Raw genomic sequence first — 24,077 nt, forward strand, 5'->3', positions numbered from 1 at the left:
CCGGGTTGCAGCCGGCACCGCCGGAGGAGCAAGCCAGACGGCAGCAGTCACTGCCGGAGGAGCAAGCTGGGCTGCAGCAGCCACTGCCAGAACAGCAAGTTGGGCGGCAGCATGCACCACTGGAGGAGTGAGCTGGGCTGCTACTGACATCCTCGGGAAAGCAAGTGGTGCAGACGCAGCCACCACAGGAGGAGCCAGCTGCGAGGAAGGTCTGGGAGGAAACTGGTGAGCCAGAGCCGGGGTGGTTGGAGGGACGGAGGCCTCAACACCGATGCTCCAAGCCCAAGGTTGAATGGTGGGCCAGTAGGACGGCTCATCAGGAGGCCAACACCAGTGACGACCCAGACAAAGGGGCCGTAGGCAGGACCGTCACGGACAAGGTCCGGAAGACCCAGCAGATACAACATAACCCGTAGCAAAGCTGGGAGATTCACGGGGTGTGTGGGACGAGTATTGGGTCTAGGTAGTTGTGGGTGAAGGCCCTGGAGTGGGGTAAGTGGGGGAGAGGGCACTTGGGTGCAGGGTAAAGAAACCCAGGGTAGCTCCCAGGAAGAGGTGTTTCAGGGGTCGGGTGTGTAAGTTGACGCCAGGCTGGTGTGCGACCCCATCCCGTCGACATGAGGGTGCGCGTGGTGGGAGAGCATACTCCATTGGAGGAACGCAGCGAGAGGACCCATCAAGGTGGCGTGAGGCCGGGGTGTAGGGGTGGTGGAGCCCCATGAATCTGCCAGGTCAGACCTGGGCAACAAGGATCCCAACAGCCAACCCCGCCCATTGCGGAACATCAAGATGTGGCAGGTGAGTGTGGGACCAGCGACATGGGAGAAAAGACCAACCTCGCAGTTACTGAGGGTCCGAACAAGACATCAGATAAGAAGAGAGACCCAAACCACCATCCAGCGGCCAGGGAAAGCCCAGCAGTGACAGGGGTCATTAATGGGATCATGTTGAATAAAAGTTTGGGAAGCGCTAACTTAAAGGCTAGTTCCTTATTCATATATCTATACACACATTTATGTGACTTAACATTTCTTGTGGTAAAAATACTTGAAGAAGAGTTAAGTATCCATATCCAGCCAGGACAGAGTGCAATTTAGTGTTTTTAAAGTCCATATGATAAAGAATTTTATTACCAAACTCTAGCTACCAATAGTTGGCCACCCTTTTGTTGAAAAAGATGAAATTCTTCTGGAAGAAATCTCTCACAATATAAAAGCTAGTTATTAGTTTTCATCAGTCAACTAAAATATTGCCCAAGGATAACGACCTCCTGCTTCTAGATAAGAGTTTCAGCATCACTTCAACATTTATTTCCAAAAATTGGAGACTGTGACAATGTTCTATGACAATGGATTTATTTCTATTATACTAAATGATGAATAGCTATTTAATCATTTTGCCTGACAGATGTTAAAGCACTTAAGTGAGCTGCCCACTATAAAAATATTGACCTCTTCCATCCTGATGTGATTGGCTAAAAGAACAAATCTGGAACTCACTGCAGTCCTCATTACGGTAACAATGCCCATTGACTTTAATGGGATTTTCTGCCTAATGAACAGCTAAAGGAACCACTTCAGAGGCTGATTTGCTTATTTTCTGGCTTTTTGGTTAGTGTCTCCAGTCCTCCAGGCTATCCACTCCTTCCTCCAGAATTCCTGTTCTCATTTCTGCAGCAACTCCTGCAGCTTTTAAGCTCAGGGCCTCCCATGATTGCATATGTGAGGCATAAGCATGTCAGGCAACATGCACTGAAACCAAGCCCTTTGTTTGCACCTGCACTGGGAGCACTTCCATGCTGTAGCACTCTATCCTGGTCCCGAAGTGCTGCGACATAAGCTACAGGCAGATTTAGGCACCGCAGAAGATTATGTATAGGGACCAACTTAAATCACGCTTTTGCAATTTTCACAGAAATCACAGAAACAGGGTTTCTGCAATTGCCATGAAAAATGATGTTTGCCGCTATTTCCTGGGAAATCTCTCAAAAGAAAAGATAAAAACATACTAAAAATAAAATGCTGGCTCTCCAGTGGGAGCCAGCAGTCCTCACAGCTGCTGCTGCCTGGTTTTGCAACCCATCACAGTGTGGGGAGGAGGGGGGAAAGGCACCAGTTGGCAGAGTAACATGAAGGGGAGTAGCCAAGATGGTGGCTGCCCCCTCATCCCTCCTCCCACGCCAGGGCCTCTCCACCAGTTAGCAGCAAGAGGCAGGGCCTCATGAAAACAGCCCTCTCTGCCAATCAGTGGTGAGGGGCGGGGCCTCTGGGCCTCTTAGCCAATCAGCGATGAGGGGTGGGGTTGTCACAAATGCCTATGAAAGTGGATCTGCACTGTGAGTGGCTGCAAAAAAATCCTTGGTCTCACTCCAATTTAAGCAGGTCTCTAGTTATGTAACTTGTCAATCACAGCACCTGCATATTGATACCAAAACCTGCTGATACTCAAGATTGTGAGTAAAGTCTGCCAAAAGGCCAAGATGACTTAAAAGCCTCTCTCATTTTAAAAGTAAACTTTGATGTTTACATCTCATTTGGTTTCAGTGACTGCATCTACACGAGACGCTGACTGTGCAGTTGTTACTGTGCAGTCATTTAGTACTTGCATACCAAAGTACTAAACGACTGCGCAGTAACCAGCGTTCTGCACTGCAGAGTCCCCACATGGTTTCCGGGTGATGCTGACTGTACAGTAGCTAGTTACTACTGCGCAGTAGTGTCACATCACGGCTTTTGCACCACAGCACTATTGGACAGTACTAACAAGCTACTGCACAGTAAGCGTCTCAGGTAGACGTGGCCAATGAGACTTCAGCTTCTAAACACCTTTTCAAATATTACCATGCATCTATTCAGTGAACAATTAATGCCATATTACCTATAACACTGTGTGGAAGTCAGGCAGAAGGCAGGGTAGACTTGCACCTCATTTGGTCCCATGGGCTGGAAGAGGGTCCTTGTGCTTGTCTGTGGGCCAGATCCGGCCATGCTGGAGCTGGTGGGCAGGGCTGGTCCGGTGAGGCACCACATGCAGCATGCTTCCCATACCAGCCCCTTTTGTCACAGACAGCGCAGGCTGACCCCACTTTGGGGCTTGCACTACAAGTGGGATGTGCCACAAGCACTGCTCATGGCCCAGGGGGCTAGGCACAGGGTGTACACTGCTTGTGGCATACCTCCAGACTGGTGCTGAGCACTTGTGCCAGGGTTAGGCAGGATCAAGCCCTGGGCCATCCATGAGCACCAGAGCCAGAGCACAGGGCTGGCCAGTGAGGTGCCACAAGCAGCATGTGCCCTGTGCCAGCCCTCCTGTGCCACGGCCAGCACCTGTGGCACCGGGTCCAGCCTACATGTCCCAGGCAGCACGAGCCCCAGACCAGGCTGGACCCAGTGCCATGGATGTAGCTCGCAGCACAGCGGGTGTGCTGCACATAATGCTCTGCCAGATAGCCTGATCCGGATCAGCCCTGGAGCAAGCGTACAGGGTTTGTCTAGCATAGGTATAGCATGCCATTCACACTCCAGACCAATTCCTTGTACTTCAAGGAACACCTGCACCAGACCAGCTCCACATGCAGCATATGGCAAGCAGGCTCGGTCCAAGACCCACAGGCCACACATGTGGCTCTGTGGGTTGGCTCACTTCATCAGATGCTGTGAAAGGACAAGCACAGAGCAGTGCATCTCTCTACAGCAGGGGCGGGCAATTATTTTTGGCACAGGGCCGCTTACTGACTTTTGGCAAGCCGTAGAGGGTCACATGACAGGCAGCCTAGGGCAGATTAATATTAACTTTCTAAATTTTTTTTAGGGGCCCCGCAGATAGAATGGCATGGTGGGCCGCATCCAGCCCCCAGGGCCGCATTTTGTCCACCCCTGCTCTACAGTACGTAAAGGTGTCATTATTCGTTCTTCGAATGAACAGTTTTAAAATACAGGAAAAAAATTAAGACTTTCCCCTACAGTCTTATAACAGCAGTTCTAGATACTGTAGCTCTAACACTCAAAACAGTAAGCTACGCATCCTGCTCTTAGAAAGAGAGACTCATTCACTAGTTGAAAAATTTGCATTAATGAAGCACTTTAATAAATTGTCTTAAGGTGCAGCAACTTCTTAATCCCACTCCAGTCACATACAAACACACAATTATACTCAAATTCTTTGAAATAGTTTGATTATTTTTTTCCTCCAGTGACAGCATATGTATCTAATAACTTGCCATAAAACAAACCAGGTAAGGGGATGCTGAGAAAGATAGCATGTCTTTCAGTATTCAGATAAAACACAGCTCTATTCTGAGCCAGACTGGATCAACTCCCAGTGAAGCCAATGAGGAGTTTTTCCCACCAATTTCAACGGTATTTCAGTCAGGGTCTTGGCATACCTGAATCAACTAAAATAAGTTTATCAAGAACACCTTTTAATCAGTACTTATCCTACACAGAATATGTGGCAATCAATTTCTGGACATCTGATTATTGAGATGTTCAATTAAAAGAAACTCCAGCTTTTATCAAAGAACAATGGCTGTCTACTCAGCAGTCTTACTGGCTAGCATGGATTCCCTGCTCTATATTGAGATACTCAAAAAGAAAGTACTATGTAAGTGCAACATATAATAGGTACAGATAAAAGGTAAAGGGTAGGAAATAAAACACCAACAGTGCCAAAAACAGCCTTCACCTAGTGTAAGAAAGAAACACATTTTTTCACCAATATTCTCTCTTGCAAGTCAAGCATCCAGCAATCCCCTGGCTCAAACAAAATCATTTTGGTGTAACCCACAAATAAGCACACATTTATATTTCGCTAGGCCTATATAAAAGCTTTGGCCAAAATACTCAAAAGTTGGAACTTAACATGAATGTAGGCACCTGTCATTAAATATTTGAATACATAGTGGCCTCATTCTAAAAAATGTTGAGCATTCATACCACCGGTCTACTACAGGCTTCCTCCCCCCGGATCACTTGTGTAATTCAAGACTACTCAAATGAGAAAACTTCTGCCTTATGTTTTATTTAACCTGACCATTTAAAAAGTAAACTGCTGACTTTAGACCCATGATTCTCAAAGAGGGTACCACATCACCCTGAGATCCTTTCAAGGGTGCTGTAGGATACTATACAATAGGGTGGTACCTTACAGCACTCTTGAAAGGATCCTTACAGGGGGTGTCTGGAGTATATCCAGGGAAGTTTCAAGTTTTAAAAAAGTTGAGAACACTGCTTTAGACACATCACACCCTTCATATGACCTCACTGGGACCAATATTTTTCTGACATGACTTTCTACATATAAACTACTGATATCAAATATTCCAAAAAGCTTATTTAAAATAAAAACTGGGGCTGGATCCCTTATTTAAAATAAAACTTTTACGGTAAACCAAGAGGACTTTTTCATGGATTATGCCACTGGTCCCCAACCCAGAGCTTATAGGTACAAAGTTGCTCAAGAGATTCTCCAAAATTGCTCACAGCTGCAGAAAATTCAAAACTGAGATCACCGGGGAGGGCAAATCATGATGCTGACTGCAGTGTTACTTGGCTTGTTTTTTACCACAGGCTAGGATTGGGAACCAGTAGATTAGACCAAAGAAGCCAGGTCTTTGCCACTGGATCTCCTGCATCTGAGGCAAATCAACAAACTGTCCTCACATCTCTAAACAGCTCCCGTGTTGTTTTCTAACACAGATTTTTCTTTTTAAAATGTTAAAAGCTTTGGATCAGACATTTGTGTTAATTGTGTTAAAAAGTGGTACAAATGAAATCATATTTCCTCTAATCTTTTATAGTCAAAGAACTGTAATATGTGTAATATGTATAACTGCAGCAGCCTCAAATGCAGGCAGTGTCATATTTATGTTCCTGTACTGATTTCCTCAGATGAGCTACACCAGGGGAGAAATTAATCCATTACTTTTAAAGATATGATAAATGCTTTAACTAAAGCCAGTGCAGCATAATAATTAAATTGACATCCATGCCAATATGAAAATGCACTAATAATCATATCCAGGAACAAATGCTAAAGGGACTGTTGTGTGAACATATCCCAAGACTTGCATGAAGGGCAACATGAGTCATCCTTACAGGACCCCTCACTTCTGCCCTAGGTAGCAATCTCTGTAGTGTCAGTGACCCATAAATGAGCAAGGCATACAACAGGATAGGTAGGACTAGCCCATACACCACACCCTAAAGACAATTCATAATGAGTCAATTTAAGGCCAAGGCTGTATTAACTCATGAGTGGATCGCTTGTACCTTGAGGAACCCCTAACCGCTCCTGGTGAATTTTTCTGGCAGCTGCCAACAAAGGGATCCTAAAAGGCTACAGGATGAAGGCAGCTCTGCTGATGAAGGCAATGAATTATCTGAATCCATACTGCAAGCTTTGGCTCTCCTGGCCTCATCCTCCAGCAATCCGTCTCCTCATCTCCATCTGATTTCAAGAGGTTAAGAGTGTTTTGATTTCCGAAGAAGCAATCAGCACCTTTCAGAATCTGGCTCTATATTAGTAACTGGACAGTTCTCACATTCCCTGAAGGCAGGAAAAGGGCTTTATAAAGAAAATACTAAGATAAGGAATGTGCAGACCACAGTGTTCTAACTAAAAACATTCTTTAGTTTATTAATAGGCAAGTTTATGCAAATCACGCTCAGTTTTCTCTGCGGTCTGCTCCTCTCACTAAAATGTGGGAAGATGGCACATCTGGGATACAAGATTCTCTACCTATCAAAATACGTCTATATTTGCTGTTAAGAGCAATTAGATCAGGGCGGGCAATTATTTTGGATAGAGGGCTGCTTACCAACAGCTTGCCACAACTTGAGGACCGCATGGGTAGCCCTGCTCCTTGACAGTTACCCTACCCCCTGGTCACCATCTCAGGACCTATGTCCCAGGGCCAGCACTGGTAGGGCCCAGAGCAGGGCGCAGGCTGGCAGGGGTCTGTGGAGCTGAACTGGGCTGCACCAGCAGGGAGGGGGGGAGCTGGCTCGGCTCCATACAACCCCTGCCAGCTGGGACCCTGTACCCCTGCCGCCCTGCTAGTGCTGGCCCTGGGACAAGGGTGCAGGCCCTGCTCCTGCACCCGCTCATTCCCAGTGCCCCCCACCCCACCCCACCCCACTCCGCCAGTACAGGCGGGAGGCAGCACACAGCCCTGACCTCCTGCTCGCTAGCAGGGAAGGAGCTGGTGCTGAGCATGGAGAAAAGCGGTCCCTCACTTGCCCTATGGCCGGTGCTCCCTGCTGCAGCCTCCTGCAGCCTATGTGGGGCTGTCCTGAGTAGGCACATGCAGCACAACACAGGCTGCAAGCAGCTACAGCATGGGGCGCTGGCCACAGGGCGGGCAACAGGCTGCTTTTCCCCCTGCGCTCAGCACCAGCTTGTAACACAGCCCCGCTGCCAGCCTGGGCCCCGCACTGGCTCTGGGTTCACCCATCAGGGCTGAGCACAGCAGCAGCAGCTGTGGCCCCTCCTGCTTGCCATGCCAGACGGTGTTTGCTGCTGCTGCCCACCCAGAGCTCGCACACTGGGCAGCAGCAGCTAACACTGCCTGGCGCAGCAAGTGGGGGGGCCGCAGCTGCTGTTGCCATGGCGCAGCCCCAATGGACGAGCCCAGAGCTGGCGCGGGGGCAGGTTACAAGCTGATGCTGAGCACAGGGGAGAAGCAGCCCCTCTTCTTCCCCATGGCCAGCGCCTTGCGCTGCAGCTGCTCACAGCCCCGTGGGGCTGCCTGTGCCTGCTCAGGACAGCCCCGCGTGGGTTGCGAGCAGCTGCAGCAGGGAGCTCCAGGCATGGGGAGGGGGCGCTTTTCCCCTGTGCTCAGCACCAGCTTGACCCCTGCCCTTCCCCCCATCCTTATCTGAATTTCCAGTGCCAGGGTAGACATATGGTCCCAGGCCAGAAGCCCCTATTGGGCCTTCCAGCTGGGGGGGGGGCAGGGCCAGGCAGGCCCTGCTGTTGCCGGAGCTCTCCAGGGCTTCCCCTGGGCCCTACTGCCCTTGGTTCCTGTCATTTTTGACAGGAACCAAAGACAAATTTTAATTTTCTAAATTTTTTTAGGGGCCCTGCAGGCTGGATAGAATGGCCTCGCAGGCTGAATCTGGCTCACAGGCCGTATTTTGCCCACCCCTGAATTAGATCAATACAGAAACGCAATATTTGGTATTGCCAGAGAAATATCCAAATCTCTCTGTTAAATTCAACTCTATACAGATAGATTTCATAGACATTTGGGCTGGAAAGGACCCCAGAGGATCATTAAGTCCTGCCCCCTGCCCCACGGGCAGGAAGTCAACAGGGATCATAGGATCTCAGCAATATAAGCATCCAAATGCAATACAGCCCTATTTTTTTTGTTTTAAGACTCTTCACAATGTATGTACATTAGGAGCCAATTTTGCTGCCACAGACTTCAGTAAGAACAAAAGGAGGACCTTACAGAGGTAATTTAGTACCTGAAGCATTTGACACCAAATACTGATGCACAAACACCAGGTTTGTTGCATGTCTGTTATGCAAATAAAATCCACACATCAGTACCTCTCAAGTCTAAATATATGAAAGTAGGAAATGAGAAATTAATAGCAAAACAAGAAGTAAGAAAGACGCTACTTTCTCCAAATAATATCTTTTAAAAGCAGACATATTCTCTCTCGAACTAGAAAATGATGAGCGAATCCTAAACAACAAATAAAAGTTTCATTTACATTGGACCTCTCTAGTAGTGAAATGTACCGATATGATTTTGCTGCTTTTTATTCAGTGTTTATTATATGCTGGGAAAACAGTGAAGATAGAGTGGGGAAGTCGCCTCCAAATCACTGCAATGTCCACAGTATTAGAAATAAGATGGAAATAAATATTGTAAACAGTATCATGTGGGGAACAAGGGCAGAAGAAATTAAGTGTCAAGGCTAAGAAGAAAACAAAAGGTCCCGAGAGGGGGCTGTAGCTACAGTCTGAAGTTTAAGGTACTCCTACACGGTTCGTGCTCTGTCAGCAGGCCAAAAAATAACCTACTGCTCCATGAAATTACATGAACAATGAAGTAAACTGAGACAATTCAGAAGCAGATCAACAACAGTTTTTTACACAAACAGCATCAGAAATATCCATACAACATCACTCCACAGGTGGGCAAGAATTAGTATTTCCATGTTTTGCATAAGGAGGTAATAAAAACAAAGAAATTAATTGACTTGCTTAGGTTAGTGGCAAAGAAAAATGGCACTTGGGACTTAACTATCCCACTACTATCTTTGAGAAATCACACACGTTCATTGTTTTCTTGAGATCTCCAGAGAGTCCCTTAAGACCAAAAAGTAATCATGGGAACTTTGAAAATGTTAGAATATGGAGAATTCAGTGGGATTATTAAGAATATTTCCAGTCATTATCCATAGCTAGAAATCAAAATTAGGCTTTAATTATTTTAGGTGGAATTCTCTGAACCAACGCTTCCTTTTCAGCACATAAGTGTGTACAGAAGCTAAATAAAAGTGAGTAATGCTCTCGCCCTTGAGAAAGGGATATCCCTGACCAGTCAACACGGCAGGAATGAGACTTTTATCAACAATCACATTGTTTATTTGGGCGAGTAATTTCAAAATGGCTTCTGAATTTTTGTAGCTCAAGTTAGAAACCCAAAATCTGAGGCACTTAAAATTAAGAAACCACATCTGAAATCTGTCTACAAACCCAGACAGAGGGCTCAGCCTCGGACAAGACACAGAGTCCCTATGCTGAAGAATTTATCATTTTGTCTCAGAAAGGCAGACTAGGACAACTAAGAGAAGAGTTTGCTTAGCATTTCTTTCCACATATGTGCATTCACATGCATCAAGCCTAGGGGGTGGTGAGATCTTGGCTCAGCCCCTCTCATGGAAGTGACCAGACACATTGCGCCTTTCAGGAATTTGACCTCATAATGGTTAAAGGAATCATCATGACAGCAGCTTGTGTGTTCTGAAGGGCTAACTGTCATTTAATACTCTATAAACAGCTACCTCTTCAGCACGGTGACAAAACGCTGAGGAGATTCAGATCTTCTCAGCGTCTCTATAACCTACCAAAGACTGCACCTTCCCCGCACCTGCCCAACAATATGGCTTGCAAGACATTGCCCAATTTCTCCCATAGAGCAATCTGTGACTTTTAAAAGAGAAGCAGAACACCTCTGAGCTGTATACCATGGTTTGCCTGTCACTTACCTTTTCTTTAAAAAAAACAAAAAAGAAGAAAAAGCCCAAATCAAGTGAGGGGAAGGAACATCTGCAAAGGAGCATAAGGCAGGATCTGCGAAGGTCTGCTCCTTTTCAAAATAAAGACGGGCAGAAGTCTCAGAGCGGGGATCACACATCCCCGTGCCCCAAGGGTCGGAGCAGCGCTGCTCCCCGGCCAGGCGCAGGCTCTCCACCCGCGGGCTCCCAGGAGCTGCAGGGACACGGGGGTCAGGCGGGGGGGGGGCCTCTGAAACTTTCCTGACATCCGGCAGGGGCAGCAGCACAGCTGGAAGGGGCAGCTGCCCCAGAAGCCAGCCTGTTGCCCCCCCCCGCCCTCGCCTGGGCGCCCCGGGGCAGCACTCACCTGGCCTGGCGCTCTGCGCAGCTGCAGCCGGCTCGTCAGCCGCTCTCGGTCGTGGGGGAAGGCGCGAGGCAGCGGCGTCCGCGGCTCGGCTCGGCTCGGCTCCGGGCAGCAGCCGCCGTCAACCCCCCTTCTGTTTTGATTCGATTGACCACGTCAGTCCCCACCACGAGACCCGGATCTGCCGGCGCGGCGCAACGCGGGGCCGGGCCGGGCCGGGCCAAAGCCTTCCCGCCTCCCGGGGGGCGGGGCGAGCCGAGCCAAGCTGGGCCGCGGCACTGCCCACAGGGTCGGGCAGGGCATTTCCTCCACTGCCGCGGGCCCTGCAGCGCGGGACGGCTCCCGCCTCCCCCAGCGTACCACACCCTGCTTCTGTGGCACTAGAACCAGATTGCCCACCCTGTCTCCAGTTCTGCTCTCTTGCTTTATTTTATTTATAGATTTTTAAAATAAATTTTCCAAGCCAAATCAGCCAAATGGAGTCCAAATCCATGAGTCAGTCCAGAACCATAAGTGCCCTACAACCAGCAAACATCCTCCACCCCTCTGGGGCTTCAGATATTTCCAAAGTCTTTTGGCTGGCATCCTACGTGGAGGCCCAAGCCTAAGGGTTCAGATGCCCCCAAATTTCACCTGACCTCAGCCTTATGACTGCAGGAGCAAGATAGGGAGGAGCCTCCCACTTCCATAAAGTGGGCTTTAAGCCCTAACACCTTGGCAGGTACTGAACCATGCCAGAACAGTGATCCCCAGAACGCTTAAGGAAAACTGCCTCCATGGACCCAAATACACGGTGTGCCCCCCTTGCTTCCCTTCCCTGGAGCAGCCCAGCGGGAGTGTGCACACCCAGACTAGGTGCACTCCAGAGCAGGGCACCGGCGTGCCCCTGAGACAGGTCTCCTCCTACGTGAGCGGGCAGTGAAATAAATACAGGCGACCTTCACCATTCTCATAGACCCCACGAATGGCAAAATCCACAAATAAGGCACTGCATTGATGAACTGAGTGCCCCGGTGGCTGGGGTGGGGGGGTGCTCCAGTGACAGTGGGAGTGTGGCAGAAGCGTGGCAGCAGCAAGTGCACAGCTCCTGAGGAGGTCCTTTAAGTGCACTTAAGAAGCAGGTTCGGCATTCACAAATATTTTAAATCACAAATGCCGAACCTGGGAATAGTGAGGGTTTCCCATAATAGAAATAGGCTTCTGTTCTACCCAGGAGAGCACATCCAACACCACCAGACTCTCCCTGTGCCTGAAGAAGGGTGTTTGCGCCCAAGAGCTTGCAAAGAACCATTTTTCCAACTATCTAATTGGTCTCATACAAGTTTTCCTTGCTTTATGCGAGTTCTGTATGTGCCAATTCGCTATTATGCAACGATGCTTTTTATAACAAAAATTTGTTATATGTAAGGTAAATTCACTCTTATGTGATCAGTGTTGTTGAAGCCCACAATCAGCTCCTGTGTGGATCTGTGCTCCTTGTTCGTTGTCTGAGACATGTGTTTCTGTAGTTGCCATCCCCATTATGATAGTGTGTACTGTCTGCTGCTGGTGAGTATCAAAATTGTCTTGTAAAAGTAGTAGAAATGGTTTTGGGGGTCAGCACAGTCAAGGTCTTGTAACCTGTCTAATATGTTGCAAGTTCAGCAACAACACTCTGGACACTCTTGTGTTGAACTAACAGTTATTTATTATTATAACTCTCTGGAATCATACCCAGGGTGAATCTTACCAATTACATCAGTAGATGTATGCAGATCTTATACCTGCTCTGCCTCTGACTTGACCCAGTCCAGTCCTGTGGAGGGAGAGGAACTAAGGATGCGTCTGGCTCCTCAAGGCAGAGAACATGGAGTCCCAGTGCTGCAAAACTGCCACAAAGTAAAGTGAACCCTGCAGTACTGAACATTAAGGCTTTGGCCTTAAAGGGACAGTACAAGGAAAACAATAAGACACAACACCCCTCTCCGCTAGACAGAATAGTCAGCCAACCATTTGGGAGGACTCCGCTTCCGCTGTAGTCTTCCCATAGAACTGGACTCTGTGAGGGGTTCAGAAGATGATGGCCCTGTCAGCCTATTTGGAGACTCAACAGCGACGCTTCCTTCTGACGGTGATGGCAAAGAGTTTGGAAACAGGTAGGCACTTCTCCAATGAATCCATGTCTGTTGGTGGTGGACTGGTGCTCGGAGATTGCTCAGGTATAGGGTTATGCCCACGCAGCTGGTCCACATGACGTCTCCAAACTTGTCCGTCATCAGTCTGGACTGTATATAATATGGGTCCTATGGCACTTACAATTTTAGATTGAACCCACTGTGGGCCTGTCCCGTAGTTCCGAGCAAACACAGTCTCATGTGGAATGAAAAGACATAAGGTACCAGATAACAATGCAGAGTCCAACTCCTTTTCTATCTGAAGCTGCATGTCTCTCACAAGGTCTGGGTTAACATGGTCAAGGCATGTCTTGAGAAGATGACCCATAAGAAGCTCTGATGGGCTGGACCTGCATTGTAGGGCAAGGAATTACATGTTGAGCAAAAAGAATCTGGCCAGTCTGGTAGGCCAGTCTCCTACAATGATCCTTTTCAGTGCATCTTTTGTAGTCTGCACCATTCACTGTTTGCCCATTCGCCTGTGGCTTGCAAGGTGCAATGGTAACTGTTTGAATGAGGTTGCGGCTGGCAAAATCTTGGAACTGCTGAGGTGAATGCACTGCCATTATCAGAAACGATAGTGTCAGGCACTCAATGGGTTGCAAACAGCTAATGGAAAGGTGTTATAGTGGCAGTTGATGTAAGAGTTGAGACAGTAATCACTTCAAGCCATTTTGAGTACAAGTCAACAACAATTAAGAAATTTGTATCTTGAAAAGGGCCAGCAAAATCAATGTGGATGCGTGACCAGGGTTCCTTTGTCGTTTCCCAAGGGAATCCTGGTGCCTTCAGTGGATTATGACGGGTTGCTTGACAAATGCTGCACTCCCTCATAACCTTTTCTATGTCATTGTCCATACCTGACCACCATACATAACTTCTAGCCAGTGCTTTCATCCTCACAATGCGTGAGTGTGCTGCATGCAGCATTGTCGGAATGATTAGGTATCCTGCTTCTGGAATTATGATACGATTTCCCCACAAGAGGGAACCCTTGTGTGCAGACAGCTCATGCTGACATGATGAAAATGGCCTGAATTCCTCAGCCAACCTGTCCGCGAGCCAGCCCCTCCACACCCAGTTGAGGACACGGGCAAGGATAGGGTCTTTTGCAGTCATCCTTGTTATCTGATCAGCTTGAAGAGGAGTTTCTGGCATGGATTCCAGCATGAGGACTTCCATTGGTGGAGGAGTAGCGCAATCAGGTATTTCTAGAGGTAGGCGGCTCAATGCATCAGCATTTGAAATCGTTTTCCCTGGTTTATACATGAGTGTATAGCCATATGCATTTAGCATGATGCTCCAGCATTGTATACGAGGAGACAAAATAGGAGGAGTTAGTTTGTCTGTAGTAAAAATTCAAAGAGGGTTTTTGTGGTCCGTTCAGATTTTGAATTTGTGGCCATAAATGTAATTGTGAATTTTTTAACTCCTGCAATGACTGCCAGTGCTTCTTTATTAATCTGTGCGTAATTCTTCTCGGTTGAAGTCATTGTTCTTGAGTAAAAAGCAACGGGTGTGTCCATGTCATCAAGCAATGTGTGACTGAGGGCAGCGCCAACACCAAACAGCAAGGCATCACAAGTAATGGCCAGTGGCTTCTGCTCATCATAGTGAAGAAGGACAGAGAATGATGTCAGCAACACCCTGGAAGACTTCATTGTGCTGGCAAGTCCACTTCCACTGAGCTCCTTTATCCAGTAAGTGATGAAGAGGCTCTGATAATAGTGGCTTTGTCTTTCAAGATGTGATAAAAGTTGACAGGTCCTAAGAATGCTTGAAGAGTCTGTCTGCATTTTGGTATAGGGACATGATGTATTGCTTTTACCTTGTCTTCAATTGGGTGAATGCCAGAAGCATCAATCTGATATCCCAGAAAGTTGATACTGGGAACTTCCAGTTGACATTGCTCTCTTTTTGTTCTGATACCTGCTTTATTGAACCTCTCTAAAACATCTCTGAGTCTCTCAGTGAGTTTCTCTCTTGACAGCCCCATGATCAACACATCGTCAAAGTATGGAACAACCCTGGGAATTCCTGCTAGCATTTTCTCCATGAACTGCTGGAAAATTCCTGGTGCCACAGAAATTCCAATCTGGAGGCACTTGACACAGAACACTCCCCTGTGTGTAATTATCGTTTGGGCCTCAGCAGTCTTGTCATCCACTATCAATTGCTGATAGGCTTGAGCGAAGTCAAGTTTGGCAAAAACCTTCCCTCCTGCAAGGACAGTAGCTGGTTAATGGCAGGCACTGGGTGCAGGTCCTGCTTAAGTGCTTTATTAACAGTGCACTTGTAATCCCCGCAGATGCAAACACTGCCGTTAAGTTTTAAAACAGGAACAATTGATGCAGCCCAGCTTGTATGTACGATTGGCTCAAGAACCCCTTGCATGATAAGCTGATCTAATTCTGCATCAATTTTTGGCCACACTGCAAAAGGTACATTCCAAGCCTTCATAAAGATAGGAGCTATCACAGGAGCCATTTGGAACATCACCGGTGGACCAGAGTAAGTTCCTAATTCCTTGGAGAATATCTGGAGAAACTCTCTTGAAAGCCTTTCCAGACTTTCTGTGCAGAGACTGTGTACGCCTTGAATACTGATTCCCAATGGTGAAAACCAATTTCTCCCCAAAACTTTTGCAGGAACCCTTAGTGATAATGAGGGGTAGACACTGTCTAACAGTTCCATAGTGGACACTGACACTGCAGCTACCCAAAGTTTCCACAATCTGTCCATTGTAGTCATGCAGGCAACACGCAGGTTTCACTAATTTGGGAAGAGGGTGCTGAAACAAGTGGAAGAATGTGTTTTCATCTATGAGGGATACTTTCGAACCCAAGTCCATTTCCATTTTGCACTTCTCTCCATTTATTGCTACAGTTCCAGTCATCTCAGAACCTTGAGTTTCAACAACACCAACATTTTGAATCAAATATGGTTTTTGTACCTCATGTTCTGGAGAGGACTCTAATCTGTGAGTGGATTGGGAGTGAATACATTTGCCACAGTCTTTTTGTCTCCCGGAACTGGCCTTTGAGTGGCAAACCCTCTCTCTGTGGCCCTTCTTCTTGCAGGCATGATGCTCCACATTCCTAAACCTGCACTCCTTTCATCTATGTTGGCCACCACAACTCAAACATGTCTGTGGATTAAATGGCTTACATGGTGCTGTTGGTGAGGGTATAATCTGCTGAATTTGCTGGTAATGATCTGATTCTTGATCTTTTTGGAGTAAGTGGACATTGCTGGAGAACACCTGGTGATTTTCTCTCACGTTATGGGATGCTGTTTCAGGTGCCAAGGCTTTTTCTTGTGCAGTACCCAAGGTCAAATTTGGTTCATAGAGCAGGGGACGTTGGATTGTTTCATCTTGAGCTCCACAGATAAGACAGTCATGAAGCAGGCCATCCAAAAGATCCCCAAACTCACAAAATTTGGCAAGGCAATGGAGCTCATCGAGGTAATCTGCTATGCCTTCATTGGCTTTTTGGTTCAGTTTAAAAAAATGAAATCTCTGCAAGGTAACAGGTGGCCTTGGGCAATAATGTGCCTTTAGCAGGGCAATTAGTTCAGCATAAGACTTAGTGTTTGGCAAGGCAGGTGCTGTGAGGGAACAAACAACAGCAAATGTTTTGGCAACACAGACTGTCAGAAGGATTGCACACTTCTGTTCTGGGTTTTCCACTTTGTTCGCTTCCAGGTAATAGGATAGCCTTTCCGCATAAGAGTCCCAAGGAGCCAGCTGGCTCGCATCAAATTCTTCTATGTGACCCAATATGGCCATTTTAACTAACATCAGCCATATTAGAGAGAAAAGAAGATGAAGAAAACTTCCCTCTGATGACAAGCACAGCCTGGTCTTAGAATGTCGTCCCACAATCCAGAGGTGTCTTCTCAGCAAAGCATCCCATCCTGGTTGCAGATAATATGTTTTGAGTTCAGCAACAACACTCTGGACACTCCTGTGTTGAACTAACATTTATCATAACACTCTGGAATCCTATCCCGGGTGGGTCTTACCAACTGCATCAGTAGATGTATGCAGATCTTATACCTGCTCTGCCTCTGACTTGACCCAGTCCAGTCCTGTGAAGGGAGAGGAACTAAGGATGCGTCTGGCTCCTCAAGGCAGAGAACATGGAGTCCCAGTGCTGCAAAACTGCCACAAAGTAAAGTGAACCCTGCAGTGCTGAACATAAGGGCTTTGGCCTTAAAGGGACAGTACAAGGAAAACACAATAAGACACAGCACTGTCCCTATTTGTTACATTGTAAAGTGGGTTCCCTTTATGTAAATTCAAGTTATACACCGTTTTCCAGGAACACATAAAGCGAGGGAAACCTGTAAAAGATACTACATCTACCCAGACAACCTTGTCTGATTTTGTCCTTAGACCAACATGGCTACAACAAACACCTCTAAAGCAGTGAAATAAAGCATTTAAGCAGCTCTGGTTTAAACCTGTGTGCAGAGACCATGGAAAATCCACTCACCCCCACCAACCCTGACCTGCTGGTCATTCTTTACTAGTGGTTTTACTTTCTGCTGGTGAAGGCAACCCTTTTAAGACACCCATGCCAAGCGGAGAGAAAGAAAAGTCTGACGTCACCCACCCAGGAAGTATTTTGTGCTGTGCAAGTACCTAAATCAATGAGAAAAAGGAAACACACACTGCAGGAGTCCAGTTGCCTTGGGTTTTACTGTGGGATGGCTGTATTTGAAGTTATTGGTTAGCAACAAAATAAAAATACTGCTTTCTACTGTATTTTCTCACATGTAACGCATCCCAGATTATCCAGTGCACCCTGTTTGAAAGGCAGCCTGAAAAAAAAAATGCTCTTACCTTGTGGTATGGGGAAGTAACTGAGTAGCTGCAAATAAAAAGCCAAGTTTGCTCCTCAGCCACTCTGGGAGTCACAGAAATTAATACTGCCACTACTTCTTCCCCACACCAAATTTCTGGACCCTCGGGGATTCATATTTGTTGTATATAATACACACCTCAATTCCCCCCAGAAGATTTAGAAAGAAAATATATGTGTTGTATGTGAGAAAAGATTATATTTCAATAGAAAATGTTGAATAAAAATAGAAAAGACATCACTGTAGTTGCATACCTGGTTCTAACCCAGCTCTTTTTCAGTTGCCAGTTTGTTTAACTACTATAGAATAAAGATGGCTTTTTCAGAATTTTTTTAAATCTGGACTGGAATCTCAGTTATTATCATGATCTACATATAAACGGGGCTATTATTTACTGATAGGCCTTGAGCTCAACATAACAACTTCCTAGTCTGTAAATTTTTGAGCCTCCCTACTCTTTCTTTTAGAGACTGGAATTATATTTGCTTCTCCCCCACTCCTTGTTGGTACCTCTGTCTTTTTAAAGAGCTGTTTGAAATCTCTGTTAACACATTTGTAATCTTCTTTGATGCCTTTTTCAGGAAAAAGATTAACTTAGGCATAAATGGTTGAAGAACAGGAATTTCTTTAATTTAAAAAAGAGGATCCAGTTTTCAGTATGTACAAGTAACACAAATAGATTGGGATAAGCTGCTTGAATTGAATCAATAATAAACCTAAAAGTGTAGGAATACAGTGATCAGACCTGGGCTGAAATAAGAAAACAATATTAAAAAGAGCTTTGCATAAGGCAAGACAGTTTTCACTAAGAGACCTGTGCAAGTTTTATGCCCAAAGATCAGAGCAGAAAAACCAGCTAGCATAGCAATTTTGAAAGTGGAACTAGTTTAGTAATTGAGAGAAAGAATAGGGCCACAAAATGTCTGAATCACTGCTTTTGTCACACCAAGAACTAACTATAGTAATTTTTGTGTGGATCTTTAAACACTTCCTTGCTATTCAGACAATGTATAAAATTGTATTAAGTCTGTCAATCACATATCTTTTTGCTAAAATAGTTTCTCCTATATCCAGTAATAAAGTGGGTTGATTTTAATCTTTTGGTACCTGCTGTGTAAAACATATTTGGATACCTCCCACTTTGGTATAAGATATTCTGCTTTATTACACACCAGGAGATTTTCTTGTTTTCAGCTTTCATAAGAATTTGTGGATTGCATATTTTTACATTCTTTGGGCCTGAGTTATAGAACTCATCACATTCAGGGCAAATCCTGACTGCGGACATAACATGGTAAATTGATATAAACTACCCAGGTGCTAACCACCTTTCAAAACATTTAAGTAATAGCAAAATATCAGTAGTTAGTTTGTGAAGTTTTTTACTGTTACTATAAGTAGCTGCTACTATAAGATGTGTATGTGTATATTTACATTGTAGCGACATGTCTTAATAGATAACTTTAGCAATTACGGTTAATATTGCGTTTAGGGAAGGGTTAAACCCTACTGAAATTGATGAATCTAATAGCTGCCTTTTATTTGGGATCAATGTAAGAAACTGTTACTTTCTGTAATAAGTTATACAAACCCTACCCTAGTACACCTGCAATAGATGTCAGGCATAGTAAAGGGAGCTATCAGGAGAAAGTTTTGGTCATCTGGGAGACCACCTGGAAAAACAGCAGTTCTCTCATTTCCCTATAACCACATTGATTATAGATTGTTTTCTTGCTGATTTGGTCTGTCTGTGGGTGGGATGCCCAAACTGAAAGATTAGCTATTTGTTTGTGCATGTCCTCAGTAAACAGGTGGTATCCTACTCAAGGGGTGCATGAGATGCTACGTGGACAGAGCAATGTGTTACGGCGATGTGGCATCAGCAGGCACAAGGCTTGACACCGCAGCTACATTCCCATAGTGATGTGCTTCCTCACTATAGCGCATCGCTATGGTGACGTAGCAGCTAAAAATAACTGTGCACCTAAAGGGACTACTAAATTACAGTGCAGTAACAATGACACCATAGGGGCATGTGTAGAAGTGCCCAAGGATACTCTTTTGGGACTTTGATAGTTTGAGATAGGGAGGAAATTAAAAGAGTCATAGTTGGAGATCAAAGCACTGTTAGACTCTAAGGTGGTAGCTGACAACTAAAGACCTATGGATGGTAAAGTAGTACCTTAATGAGCTAAGAGGCAGCAGTGGGCAGTTGAGCCTTGCTAGAAGTTCCTTAATGGGATAAGGGACCTGAAACAACAGCAGTCTTCATCCATACATGGTAACATATTGCTAATCAAACAAAGGCATAAATATGTGAAGAGGATTTTCTGGGAATTTTATGCATCTGGGAAAGACTGGAGACATGGAAAGAGAAAAGGCAACAAGAAAACTCCAAATGTACCCACAGATATGTTGGTAGCATAGCCCTGACAAAAATGCTGGCTTGTCATGAAGTTGTAGATGTGATCAAGGAAACTGTCTCCTGCTGCTTGATTACTGCTGTGCTTACTTTCTTTCAAAATAGCAGGCTCGCATAGAAGATACAACTGACCCCATCATCAGTGTTTTTCTTTGCAACAGAAAAAAAACCTGCAGGATCCTGAACTTTTCTAATGCTTCAGTCAATAGTGAGTAGGATTCTCATTTCCAGATGGAGCAAACAACAGAGGTGAACACAGAAATCAAATGGGCAAAAGTAATTGAAAAAAACCCTCTAAAATGAGGGTTGGAAGCTTCACAAAAGGAAGTGAAGTAGCATCTAGAAGCCTCCCAGAAAGAGCTGAGAGATGATATCTCTGAAGCAAGCGCAGAATGGTTAGACAAACTGGGGACACTGTGTTGCAGCACTCCCTGTCTGGAATATCAGAGATCAACCAGTGAGGTTATGAACAAGCTGAGTGCTAAGGACCAGAAGGTTTTCTATAAAATAGAGGGAGATAATGCTATTCAACATTTTTTATGCTGCCTCCCACTACATTCTCATTAACAAGATAAGGACATGCAGACTAGATGAAGGTATTATAAGGTAGATACATAACCCTGTTGGATCATTGTGCTCAATGTCTAGCTGGGAGAAAGTATAAAGAGACCCCTCAGGGTCTCTCCTGTGTCCAGTATTCTTTAACACCTTAATTTAATTATTTGGATGATGGAGTTGAGTGCATGAGTAAATTTGCAGGTGACAACAAGTTGAGTGGAATTGCAGATCCTCTGAAGCATGGCACACAAAGGCATTTTGCTTGGCACATGTGCCACAGGATGGACAGTAGGGAAAGGACCAGGGCTAGACTGCCACAACAAGGACTGAGCCCCTCATGCCTCCCTGCCATCTGCCCCTGGCATACCAATATATCACAAGTCCAGGCTGGGGTATTTTTTGGCACTGTGCCAAAAAACATTGCCAACTCCTGCTTTGGAGGGTAGGGTGAGGATCCAAAATAACCTGGATAAACAGCAAAAGTGGTCCCAAAATCAATCAGATTAAATTCAACCAGGACATGTGCAAAGTGCTCCATTTATGACAATAATTGCAGGCAAGGGAATGATTGGCTAGGCTGCAGTACTGCAAAGAATGACCTGGGAGTTACAGTGAACCAGTAAAATATAAAGCAAGTATGCTCTTTTTAGGGAGGTGGGGAGAAGCCTAACAGCAAAGTTGGTTGTATTAACTGGAGTGTTACTTGCAAGTCAAGGGAAGTGATCCTTTTGCTGTATTCAGGACTGGTGATGCCTTACCTGAGTACTGTGTCTAGTTTTGGGCCTCACACTTTAAGAAAAACATGGTTTAGAAGAAGCAGGGTGACTACCCATACCTAACTGAGCAGGACAGTCCTTGAATGGGAACATCAAGTCCCGGGCCCAGGCTACATGACTCTGGGATAGCATTTGTCCTGAATTCCCAGTATCACGCAGGGATCTGGGTTTTGGAAGCGGCAGATTTCCCCTTGCAGGCTGCTTTGAGCTGCTGGATGCAGGGGGTGCCACGTGCATGTGTGCATCTGCATCTGGCCACATACACGTGGCCAGGAATACAGCCAGACAATGTAGAGAGAAGCACCCTAGAGGTAAGTTTATGGGGAGAGAGGGAATGGGGGGGCAGGCTGAGGCCCTCATAGTAAGGGAGGCAGTGGGACTAGGGGCACTGCCCACCCAGGGCAGTGCATGAACCCCGGGGGCTGGGGCAGGGAATGGGATGGAGCCACAAGCAGCTCATGTAGGGGGGATATTTTAAGAGGGTGTAGAACTCATCACTGAACTTACAAAAGAATTCCAGAAAAAGAAACAACAGCTAGTGAACAAGTTGATTTTCACATGCCCTGTAAAGCAAGCTGTGTCTAGTATGCATGGTTAGAAAATAAATTCTAATTGGTCTTGTAATATTTAAAAGATTAAAAAAAAAAACTAGCTTTTTAAAACCAGAGAAACTGGCAATAAGGCAAAAATATGGGAAATAGTTAAATGCTGGCATTGTGTGAATGTGTGGGAGACAGGGATACAAAAGACTGCTCTAAAGCTGGTTATGACTAGTGAATTTCCCAATTCAAGAAATGTAAGAAAGGGAGGAGACAAACCTGAGGTGACAAAGATCGCTCACGCATCTAATGTGAGTTTACCAGTGAGCATAAGATCTTGGAAATGCATGGGAATGCTGAAGACACATTTGTTTAGATCAAATACGCTGGAGAACAGCAAGATCCAAATCTGAAAAAGGTAATTGTTTTCAGATGTGGACAGTGATGGTGAGGTATCATTTGAAGTAGCCATCCATGTTGTTATCCTAGGTCCAGTTCTATCTTAAGTAGCCAAATTGTGGATGAGCTTTTTATTTTTCATTGTGGCTAACATTTGTAGGAACAGATTTTAATTTGTTTTCTGAATGTTTCCAACAAGCAGCAAATATACATACCACATGCCCCCAAGTAAACCACACACCTTATTTTGGGAAGAAAGAATGAAGGAAAATAAATATTTTCCAGTCATCATGGCTGATGTAATCTATCCGGAGCACAGAGTCTGTATTTCAGTGTCATTCACTCTTTCCTTGCAAACTTTGTAGCTCAAGCTTCAGCCCCATCACAGCTGCTACACAGCCAAAAGCTGCTGCCAATTCATAGTTTCATAGTTTCATAGTTGGTAGGGTCAGAAGGGACCTGAGTAGATCATCAAGTCCGACCCCATGCCATGGGCAGGAAAGAATGCTGGGGTCAAACGACCCTGGCTAGGTGATTATCTAGCTTCCTTTTGAAGACCCCCAGGATAGGAGCAAGCACCACTTCCCTTGGAAGTTGGTTCCAGATCCTAGCCACCCTGACTGTGAAGTAGTGCCTCCTGATGTCTAGCCTGAATCTACTCTCAGTCAACTTATGGCCGTTATTCCTTGTTACTCCCAGTAGTGCTTGGGGGAGCAGGGACTCTCCCATTGCCTGCTGGTCCCCCTTCGCCAGTTTATAGATGGCCACCAGATCCCCTCTCAGCCTTCTTTTGTGGAGGCTGAACAGGTTCAGGTCCCGTAGCCTCCCCTTGTAGGGCCTGCCTTGCTGCCTCCTGATCAGGCAAGTGGCCCTCCTCTGGACCCTCTCCATGTTGTTCACATCCCTCCTGAAGTGCAGCACCCAGAACTGGACGCAGTACTCCAATTGTGGCCTGACCAGCATTGCATAGAGGAGGAGGATCACCTCCTCGGCCCTGCTCGTGATGCATCTGTGGATGCAAGGTGTAGTTAGCCTTCCTGGCTGTGTCCTCACATTGGCAGCTCATGTTCATCTTGGAGTCAATAATGACTCCAAGATCCTTTTCTGCCTCTGTGCTGACAAGAAGGAAGTTCCCCAGCCTGTAGGTATGCTGCTGGTTCTTCCTCCCCAGGTGCAATACTTTGCACTTCTCAGTATTGAAACCATCCTGTTCTCACCCCTGTAACCTGTCCAGATCTAGTTGCAGCCTGTCCCTCTCCTCTAGCGTGCCCACTTCTCCCCACATCTTAGTGTCATCTGCGAATTTGAACAAGGTGCTTTTCACCGCCTCATCCAAGTCACCACGTCCAAGTCCACCACCACTCTCTGGGTGCAGCCCTCCAGCCAATTTGTAACCCATCTGACTGTGTCAGCACTGACACCACAGTTGCTTAATTTTTTAATGAGAATGGGGTGAGAGACAGCATCAAATGCCTTCCTAAAGTCCAGAAAGACTACGTCCACCGTGACACCTGTGGCCAAGGATTTTGTGACCTGGTTGTAGAAGGCCACCAGGTTGGTCTGACAGGACCTGCCTCTAATAAGCCCATGTTGGTTGCCCCTAAGCATAATCTCCCCTGCTGGTCCCTTGCAGATGTGCTCCTGGATAATTTTGTCAAAGAGCTTCTCCAAGACCGAGGTAAGAATGGCAGGCCTATCGTTTCCTGGGTCCTCCTTCCTCCCTTTTTTGAAAATGGGGACCATATCGGCCCTTTTCCAGTCC

The 24,077-nt window shown here is 46.0% G+C and overlaps 1 protein-coding gene and 1 pseudogene across 1 annotated transcript in view; both read right to left on the reverse strand.

Moving 5' to 3' along the window:
• The window catches only part of SMIM14 (small integral membrane protein 14), an 85,077-nt gene extending 74,252 nt beyond the window's left edge, over positions 1-10,825 (reverse strand). The window contains exon 1 of the mRNA XM_090035778.1: positions 10,603-10,825. The gene's annotated coding sequence lies outside the window, so the exon portion shown is untranslated. The remainder of the gene's footprint in view (positions 1-10,602) is intronic.
• A 1,859-nt stretch (positions 10,826-12,684) lies between these two features.
• Positions 12,685-16,542, reverse strand: LOC149870206 (uncharacterized; annotated as a pseudogene).
• Between the last annotated feature and the right edge of the window lie 7,535 nt (positions 16,543-24,077).

This window comes from Crocodylus siamensis, chromosome 2, assembly GCF_052110815.1.
Source record: "Crocodylus siamensis isolate JL-2025a chromosome 2, ASM5211081v1, whole genome shotgun sequence".
Lineage (NCBI taxonomy): Eukaryota > Metazoa > Chordata > Crocodylia > Crocodylidae > Crocodylus > Crocodylus siamensis.